Source organism: Triticum aestivum, chromosome 1D (genome assembly GCF_018294505.1).
Source record: "Triticum aestivum cultivar Chinese Spring chromosome 1D, IWGSC CS RefSeq v2.1, whole genome shotgun sequence".
Lineage (NCBI taxonomy): Eukaryota > Viridiplantae > Streptophyta > Magnoliopsida > Poales > Poaceae > Triticum > Triticum aestivum.
In genome coordinates this window covers 174,890,136-174,900,572 of record NC_057796.1, presented here as the reverse complement: position 1 = coordinate 174,900,572, position 10,437 = coordinate 174,890,136, and the positions used below count along the sequence as shown (strand labels likewise).

Sequence of the window (10,437 nt, the reverse complement as noted above, 5' to 3'; positions counted from 1 at the left end):
GTCTCTTTGTGGACTCCTCCCTGTAGAGCTTGGTGTACCATATAAACAGAAAAGGGGCAGCCCGGTGCACGTAGCTCCCGCTGGCACAGGGTCCGGGAAAGGATCCTCTTTGGGTCCTTTCTGTTGAGTAAATAGGCAATTTTTCAACTAATTTAATCCATAGATAAATCACTAGCATGGCATTGACTGAATTGACGACATACTAACTCTGATCTAAACATGCACGTACTAAGCAAACAGTAGACAAATCCACACATGCTGCTAGTATTGCCAATACGAAAATAAACAGGAGCGGGGTAAACGTGTTGTACCCTCCAGTAGGCCAGGCAGAAGCCGCGGCAGCGGTGATAGTAGCAGCGGCATCCTCGGCGGCCTTCTTGTCGGCCTCGATCTTCTCGGCAGCGGCACGTTCGGCGTCGGTGGACATGGTGATGACGAAAACGACGCGGACATAGAGGAAGTAGTGGATCGGAGGGGAGCAGTCACGTAGTCGCTTCCCAAAAACCTATTTGCCCCTCTCCCGTACAGGATCCGGAGAGAAGGGTTTTCGGAGACCTGCTCTCCCGTCAACCGTGTACGGCGGACGGGATGGAGTCACCGGCGGCAGCAGCAGCAAAGGAACGACGGTGGGCGTCCGCGTGGAGCAGATGTGACCTGTTCATGGCGGCTAGGGTTGGGAGACACCGCACACTTATATAGGTGCAACCGCGTGGAGAGACGTAGGCTCGACCCATGTCCGAGTCCGTGACAACCCATGATCCGACCTCTCAGATCGTGGCCCAGCTGTCAGAAAACTCTCCATTAGTGACTGGCAAAAATAAGCGCCTAGGTGTGAGCTCGGCTCGGCTCATTCCCGCAACCCGTGGCGCGTCGTGACGAGGTGTGGTGTGGAGAGGCGGGCGATGGAGGAGGAGTGCGCGAGGGCCTCTTCTCTTCTCAAGCTCCAATAGCATGTAGAAGAGATACCCTTATAAAGAGGTCCAACTCCTTCTCCACTAGCGGGGTGAGACTAAACTTCCCACTACACCTAGTGCCATATAACCCACATGGGCCCTTAGAGATTTTCAGAAATTGCTATATGAGCCTAAAGCCCATCCCAAATTTCAGCAATCCCCCACCAGATCTCGAGGGCCCATTGTGTCCTCTGTTCCAATTGTTGTTTCGATATACCAGTGTTTCAGTGAAGACCTGTTAAGGTTGAACTTACCTAGAGCAGGTAGCTACACTCCTTCACAACTGAACAATGGACTATGCCTTGAATTGTCAGTTTGGCGTAAAGGAGTTTCACTACATGTCTTGCTAGTACTAGGCTGCCGAAGGCTAACCCCTCGGGTGGAGCATATAAGTCACACTCCTGGCCTATTCATGAGCTTACTAGAGATCACCCCAATCTCATAGACTGTGACCAACTGTCGGGCTCATATAGGTGTGTTCCTCCAAAGATCGCTCTGTAGGATAGCATCTTGCTTACATAAGCTTTGGAACACATTAAGACAATAATCACCCTACCATACAGTATTGAGAGTATTGCATCTCTAACGGAGTGGGTCAGTATAGTTACTCTCCTCAGTTCACCACTAGCTTATTTTCCCATGTCCTACTTCACGGGATCTCCGATCACATAGGTTGGGTTACCATCATGGCAACTCATGTGGGTCTTATACCCATCTCCCGTGATGCATTATCTATCACAACACGTGATAGCCCTTTTGTAAAGGGATCTGCCAGATTCTTAGACGTGTGGACATACTCCAACGCTATCACTCCGGAGTTTCTTAATTTTCTGATAGCTTTTAATCTCATTCTTATGTGTTTGTTGGACTTCATGTTGTCCTTTGAACTCTTCACCTTGGTGATGACAGTCTGATTGTCACAGTTCATAAGGATAGCCGAAACTGGTTTATCAACCAATGGCAGGTCCATCAAAAGATCTCGAAGCCATCCTGCTTCGACACCAGATGTGTCTAATGTTGTTAATTCTACTTCCATTGTCGATCTCGTTAAGATCGTTTGCTTGCAAGACTTCCAGGAAACAGCACGACCTCCTAGAGTAAACATATACCCAGTTGTGGCCTTCATCTCATCAGCATCAGAGATCCAATTCGCATCACTATACCCTTCAAGTACCGGCAGTTATCCGGTATAGTGAAGTCCATAGTTCATAGTACCTTTCAGATAGCGTATAACTATTTCAACAGCATGCCAGTGTACATCACCCGGATTGGAAACAAACCGGCTCAGTTTGCTCACAGCAAACGTGATGTGAGACCTCGTTGCGCTCGCTAGGTACATGAGTGAACCAATGATTTGAGAGTATCTCAGTTGATCCTTAGTTGTGCCTTCGAACTTTTGAACCAACACACTAGGATCTTATGGTGTTTGAGATGGTTTGCAGTCCGAATATCCAAAACGGCTCAACACCTTCTCAACATAATGGGATTGCAGAAGTGTAATCCCACCCTCATTATCTCTCAGTAGCTTGATGTTCAAGATAACATCAGCCACACCAAGGTCTTTCATCTCAAAGTTCTGAGACAGAAACGACTTGACCTCCTCAATGACTTTGAGGTTGTTTCCGAATATCAATATGTCATCAACATACAAATACAGTATAACTCCTTCGCCCCCACCATGGCGATAGTATACACATTTGTCAGCTTCATTAACAACGAAGCCAACAGATGTCAGAGTTGTATTAAACTTATCATGTCATTGCTTAGGTGCTTGTTTCAGGCCATATAAAGATTTCAGCAACCTACACACCTTTCTTTCCTGACCATCTAACACAAAGCCATCTGGCTATTGCATGTAGATTTCCTCGTTTAGCTCTCCATTCTGAAAAGCTGTCTTAACATCCATCTGGTGGACGAGAAGACCATGCGAGGCCGCCAACGAGAGTAATACTCGAATGGTTCTCAGTCTATCCACAGGTGAATAAGTATAGAAGAAATCTTCCTCTTCTTTTTGGTCATAGCCCTTGGCCACAAGCCTAGCCTTGTACTTTTCAATCGTACCATCGGGCCTAAGCTTCTTTTTGAACACCCACTTACATCCCAATGGTTTGCAACCATAGGGACGCTCAGTGATCTCCCATGTCCTGTTAGCCATGATGAAATCCATCTCGCTACGGACCGCATCCTTCCAATAGCCAGCTTCTGGAGAGGCATACGCTTCTAAAATAGAAGTGGGAGTATCATCCACGAGGTACATGAAGAAATCATCACCAAAGGTCTTTGCAGTCCTTTATATCTTGCCCCTACCAAGGGTTTCCTCGTCATCCTCCTCAAGATTTTCATCATGTGTTTGTTCACAATAATCCATAGGAATAGCAGGCTCAGGAGTCTCCTCAAATTCCTGTCTAGAAGTGCTTTGCATATCTCTCATAAGAAAAACATCCTCGAAGAATGTAGCATCCTTAGACTCCATAATTGTACCGACCTTCTAGTCAGTTACCTCAGATTTCACTACTAGAAATCTATAGCCAACGCTATTCTTGGCGTAGCCCAAATTAACGCAGTCCACAGTCTTTGGTCCAAGCTTACGCATTTGGGGGATCGGCACATTGACTTTCGCCAAACAGCCCCAAGTACGCAAGTACGAGAGTGTTGTCCTTCTCTTTGCCCATTTCTCATAGGGAGTGATCTCATTATCCTTTGTCGGAACTTTATTCAGGACATGACATGCCATCAATATAGCCTCCCCCACCATGCCTTGGATAAACCCGATGTATCTAACATGGTGTTAACCAAATCAGTTAGAGTACGGTTTTTTCGCTCGACAACCCCGTTTGACTGGGGAGAATAGGAAGGCATCCTCTCATGAATAATGCTGTGTTCCGCACAAAAGGAATCAAACCCACTCGAGAAGTACTCTCCACCACGATCTGAGCGACTCGTTTAATTTTCTTTTCAAGGTGATTCTCAACTTTTGCCTTATAGATTTTAAAGTAGTGTAGAGCCTCATCTTTAGTATTTAACAGATACACAGAGCAATATCTAGTGGAATCATCTATCAATGTCATGAAGTATTTCTTTCCACCTTTAGTCAACACACCATTCACCTCACAAAGATCAGAATGTATGAGTTCTAATGGTGCAAGTGTCTCTCCTCCGCGAGCTTGTGAGGCTTGCGAGGTTGCTTAGCTTGCACACATGAAAGGCACTTAGAACCTTTGGCTAAAGTGAAACTCGGGATTAATTCCAACTTGGCTAGCCGCATCATAACACCGAAACTAATGTGACAAAGACGTGAGTGCCAAACTTCAGATTCATTAACACTCGAATGAATATGGCTCACAACTTTATTTAAAAAATCTGCGAGGGAAAGGCAGAACGTCCCTTCGCTCTCATAACCTTTTCCAACAAATTCTCTCAAAAAAAACTTTTCCAACAAATAGTCCATACTTAGTAACAACTAATTTATTAGACTCGAATATCAACTTAAACCCTTCTCTACATAAAAGGGAGCCACTAACGAGATTCTTCTTGATGGCAGGGACATGCTGCACGTTCTTCAGCTGCACGATCCTTCCCGAAGTAAACTTCAGATTGACCGTGCCAACACCATGAACAGAAGCACTCGCGCCATTCCCCATCAGTACGGACCCGTCGCCTGTGACCTGGTAAGAAGTAAACAAAGAAATGCCAGCACACACATAAACACCTGCACCTGTGTCCACCCACCAATCGCTGGGCTGAAACATTGAAAAAACAGTAAATAAATTACCGTAGATGCACCATTCTCGTTGTTGCCCACAATCATGTTGACAGACTTGGAGTCCTGTCCTGACTTCTTAAACTTGTTTGGGCACTTGTTGGCCCAATGTTCAACCGAACCACAAGTAAAGCAGCCCTCATCCTTCTTGTTCTTCTTGAAGGTCTTCTTACCCTTCTTCTTAAAGTCGGTATTGTGTTGGACACCGTTCTTTCCCTTGGTCTTGTGGGAGTTGAAATTCCTCTGGTTCACCATGTTGGCTACAGAAGTCCCTTCGGCCCCTTTTCCGTGCGAGTCCTTTGCCCTCGAATTCTACTCAACACTCAGATGGCCAATGACATCCTCCACAGAGAATCTACGCCTCTGATGTTTCAGAGTGATGGCAAAGTTCCTCTAGGAATTAGGGAGCAAAGCCACTTGGCGAAAAATTCCTACACATAATAGGTTTTTGGATTGTTGAGTAAATAGGCAATTTTTCGACTAATTTAATCCATAGATAAATCACTAGCATGGCATTGACTGAATTGCGCTAAGCAAACATAGACAAATCTACACATACCGCTAGTACTGCTAATACGAAAATAAACAGGATCGGGATAAACATGTTATACCCTCCAGTAGGCCAGGCAGAAGCCGCGGCGGCGGTGACAGCAGCAACGGCATCCTCAGCGGCCTTCTTGTCGGCCTCAATCTTCTCGGCGGCGGCACGTTTGGCGTCGGTGGACATGGTGATGACGAAAACGACGCGGATGTAGAGGAAGTAGTGGATCGGAGGCGAGCAGTCACGTAGTCGCTTCCCAAAAACCTATTCGCCCCTCTCCCGTACAGGATCCGGAGACGCGGAGTTTCGAAGACTTACTCTCCCGTCGACCGTGTACGCGGCGGACGGGATGGAGTCACCGGCGGCAGTAGCAGCAAAGGAACGACGGTGGGTGTGCGCGTGGAGCAAATGTGATCTGTTCGTGGCGGCTAGGGTTGGGAGACACCGCACACTTATATATGCGCAGCCGCGTGAAGAGACATGGACTCGACCTACGTTCGAGTCCGTGACAGCCGAAGATCCGACGTCTCAGATCGTGGCCCAGCTCGTAGGTGTGAGCTCGGCTCGGCTCATTCCCGCAACCCGCGTCGTGGCGTGGCGTGGCGGGCGGCGGAGGAGTGCGCAAGGGCATCTTCTCTTCTCAAGCTCCAATAGCATGTAGAAGAGAAACCCTTGTAAAAAGGTCCAATTCCTTCTCCACTAGCAGGGTGGTACTAAACTTTCCACTACACCTAGTGCCATATAACCCACATGGGCCCTTAGAGATTTTCAGAAATTGCTATATGGGCCTAAAGCCCATCCCAAATTTCAGCACTTTCCCTACATTAAAATTCAGCACTTTCCAAAACAATACCACATGCAAATAGCTAAACACACACACACTCTATACTTAATAGTTCACACGCTGAAGTCTCAAGGTCTGCTGTCTTGAGTCGCACATTTATTGTTCTTGCATTTAACTAATAAAAACTTATATGAACACTTCACCGCTCAATATTTTTCCTTGAAAATGAGCTCTATGTTCGTTGCATCATGGCTTGCAGTATTTTATGAAACATGCACTGGATCTTGACTTATTTTGGTTGGTGTAATCATATAGAGCAATTATCAGCCAGCTAGTTGCCATCAACAGTTGGTACCTAGTTATTATTAAAAAACAAAGGCACCAGATGCTCCTTTGTGGATGATGTTTTCGCTTAAATAACATTTGTTCTAATAAACTAGTCCAGTATGACAGATCCATTATGGCATTGCTATCTCAGTCTAATCACTTTTCAAATACTCCTTCCGTCCCAAAATAAGTGTCTGAATTTTGTACTTAACTCTAGTACAAAGTTGTAGTTGAGACACTTATTTCGGGACAGAGGGAGTACCTCACAGGCGAAAATATGAGTTGGATATGTCTATGTCTAAATCCGAGCTCCTAGTTTACTGGCTTAAGGTGTTTTTTGTTCTGTAACGAGAAAACACACATATTACCACATCCTTGAGCCCGGTATGTGGTCTTGTTCTCTGCTGATCCTTAGGTAACAATAAGAAATAACACTGTAAATGCGTCACTCCAGCCAGATTTTTTTTAAAGGCATAAAACATAGAATATGATTAAATAAGGATGAAAAAAAACACTTAAATAGCAAGGGATAAGAGACCAGGATGAGAATAGAACTTTGAGCTGTAATGATTTTAGAAGTCCATTCCACACTTAAAAGTACCCTCCTTTGTTAGAATATAAAACGCTAGCAAGATCATAGACGACAAACCGAGGCACGATATTTGTTAACGAGGTTCACCGATATGGCTACATCCCCGAGGTAATGACTACGGGCGCTCCTCCCCAAGATACCGCAACACCGGCCGCCCGGGCGCTAGCACAAGCCGCCGGCTCTCCGGCGACAAGTCGTACAACGTGTCCGATTCCTACACCACTCGTACTTATCCACACCAATTACGACTCCAAGTCCACGTAACCCCTTGCGTACAAATATATTCGACACAAATATAACACTCCTTTGAAGAGGCAGCTCAAGTACGGAATCAATTACTCCAGTCCATTTGTGGCAATGTTAAGTTTGGTTTAACAAAACTCACAAATATCTTTGGTATATTTTATCACTTAGCTTTCTTTCCATTTAAGAAATTCTGGTTGAATAAAATGGAAATAAGCCCCCCAAATCTTATACAAGAGTGGGACAGATAAAGATAGAAACATAGCATTAAAAAATGGTACACAAACAGCCTGGCAGGCTTCAGTATCATGAAGCAACCAACAATATGAAATTTGATTCTTCTGGTGCTAGAAGTGTAATCAGAAATATCCCAGTTGCTAGATCACCACTACAGTTAATTTAGGGCAGCAAACAACTAGCACCGAATTATTTGTATGTTGTAGGCAGATAGCATAGTTGATTACTTAGGTACTCTAGAGTTGAAAAGAGACACATATACTAATTGGAGCCAATAAGAGCCCTTAAGATCCATGATAACAGAATTAAAAGAATATAAGCTAAATGGGCATTTTTATTTTTACTGTTAAAAAGGCAAGGTTACAAATTTACTCTGCAAGCAGTATTGTAGGTGAGTTCAGTGAGCTGCCCTTTTCATACTTTTTGAGTGACACTTTCTACAGTGGTTTTTGTACACTGGTCATTGAATGGCAATTCAAATTTCATGTAAAAGAAAGCTGGTTTATAATGGGATATTCCCTTTTGCTCCTACGTGCACATGCACCCATTGTCGAAATACACATTTCGAAAAGTTGAAAAATTCGGAACAAAAATCCCGCGTGTATATCCGGACATTTTATGTCCGTTCACAAGGTTTCGGTGAAAAACGACGTTTTTTGTGGCTTGTGTAAAAAAGATAAAGAAATGCCTCGTGAATAGTTAGAATGTTATCTTTTTTACACAAGCCACAAAAAACGTCGTTTTTCACCGAAACCTTGTGAACGGACATAAAATGTCCGGATATACACGCGGGATTTTTGTTCCGAATTTTTCAACTTTTCAAAATGTGTGTTTTCGACAATGGGTGCATATGCACCTAGGAGCAAAAAAGCCGCGTCCGTTTATAATCTTTTATCTTGAAAGTACACCTATAACATCCTGCTGTTCCCTCATGTTTCACAGTGTACATGATTGTTTTATCAGTGCCAAGAGATTAATTATGTGCATCTGCGATGCCAAGTATATCCCATTTCCCTAGAATCATGCCAATGAAAATTGCAAATGTAAAAAAGTATAGCTTAATATGTGCCACTAGAATTGCACATTAATAGCTTGACAATCTCGATTGATGCTGATTGGTCACACGAGCGCGGCGAGTTAGTATTCCCTTAATGTGTGCAATCTTCCAAGAGGGGATATTTAGTTTTTGGAAGTCGTTACCCAAATTAATGGACTTATCTATATTCCACGACAAGCAATTTCAACAACTGACATGAGAATGATAGTAGTCCTCTAGAAGTTTCTCTACTCTGTATGAAGTGTGAACATTCCAATCAATATAATAATCCTCATCAGTTGCCAATGATAAAACTGCTGGCAGTTTGGCTCCCTGGCGGTCGCACTGGCAAATGGCATGGATTTTGCAAGAAAAAACAAATTTGTGCTATTTTGACACTGACAAATCACAACATGCAGAAATCAAAACCTCAAGCCTCACGGGCAATCAATCAGACATGTGGCAGGCTGCCAATCATCGTAAGATTGTCCTCAACCCAGGTAAAAAACATATCAGTCTTCTTCCCAGAATGGAATTCTAAACACAATTCCAACGAGCAAACTTCCATTTCGGTAACCTGCCCTAGCTCCAGAATCCAGAACCTATACAAGGAACGAGACTAGGTCCAGGGCAGTCCTGTGCCCTAAGATCACAAATTTAGAATCATGCCGGCCCGATAAGCCCCAAGAAATCCAACATGGAGTCCACGGAACTGTACAGCATGCACCCAGGACACGATGCATCTCCGCGGACGATTAAGCATGCGAAAAAGAAGGCGGCCGGCCGGGAAAGCGAAGCCGCCTTTCTTGATTCACCAAACTGGACAAAACAAATATCTTTTTCCTGTGGATACATACCAAGGAGAGGGGGTTGGTGACCCGGTGTCGATGGATGGAAGACTGCCGGTGCTTGTCCACGTCGCCTCCCAGCCCACACCCTGCACACGCATCCACCAAAGAGAGTGGCCCGCGATGATGATATTGACGCGGATCTGGAAAAAAAAAATCCAACCAAATCGCCGTCGCCGTCAAGGTATGAAAGCGTTCCTGCGAGGGCTGCAACGGCCGGCGGCAGGGGATAATAAGTGATAAAAGATTAAGCCGTCAGTGGCAGGAGGACGCAAAGAAACTGTTTGAGATCGTGGATCAAGTTGGAAATGGGGAACTACCAGGAAACCTCGTAGTCGTCGTCTTGGTCGTCTCGCGTCGCGCGCGCAGATCAATGGGGTGAAAGCAAATTCTTGGTGGAGAAGATTCCGTTTGGTTGGGCTTCTCTCGAATCTCAACCAAGAGCAAAACGACCCACCGGGACTCCTACAAAGCAAGCATTGCTACTAGAGTACCAGTAAAAAAAAAGGGAAAACTTTATTTCTGCCACTCTAGATTTTGCCTATTTTGATTATCCCACGCTAGATTTTGATATTTCACTTTTGCCAGTTGTAGCTTTTAATAATACATCACAATTGTCATTCGGTGATAAAAGTAATATTTTCAGAGTGACAATTGTGATACATTGTTAAATGCTAAGAGTGTCAAAAGTGAAATGAAAAATTATAGTCAAAAGCTAAGCGTAGCAAAAGTGAGATGTTAAATTTAAGAGTGGCATAAGTAAAGTGAGCAAAAACAAAGTTTTCCCAAAAAAAGCATTCCTATAGTATCCGCCTCCTAAAACTTTTCAAGTGCAAAAGTGCCCTCTACGTTGTCCATATTCGCATGGCGTGCCGCAATGGCCTCTCGGAGGCTCTCCGGTCCGTCTGATCTACTCGGAAGACGCGTGCATGAGAGATCCGCCTCCACGGTCCATGACGAGTGGACCGTGGGGGTGAGCAGGGCCTTCGTCATGCAGGGGCTTGCGGCGCGATCGTGAGAGCATTCCCGCGCATGAAGGTGCAACCGGGTCCGCCTTTTGGTGTCCTCGGCTGATACGTCTCCAACGTATCTATAATATTTTATTGTTCCATGCTA

At 44.8% G+C, this 10,437-nt stretch overlaps 1 long non-coding RNA gene across 1 annotated transcript; it reads right to left on the bottom strand.

Moving 5' to 3' along the window:
* Nucleotides 1–4,595: 4,595 nt before the first annotated feature.
* Nucleotides 4,596–9,792, bottom strand: LOC123180872 (uncharacterized). The gene is made up of 4 exons (XR_006491343.1): nucleotides 9,642–9,792; nucleotides 9,331–9,528; nucleotides 4,726–5,144; nucleotides 4,596–4,618 (listed from the first exon to the last, which is right to left on the bottom strand). It is a non-coding gene; the product is annotated as an uncharacterized lncRNA (long non-coding RNA).
* Nucleotides 9,793–10,437: the final 645 nt, after the last annotated feature.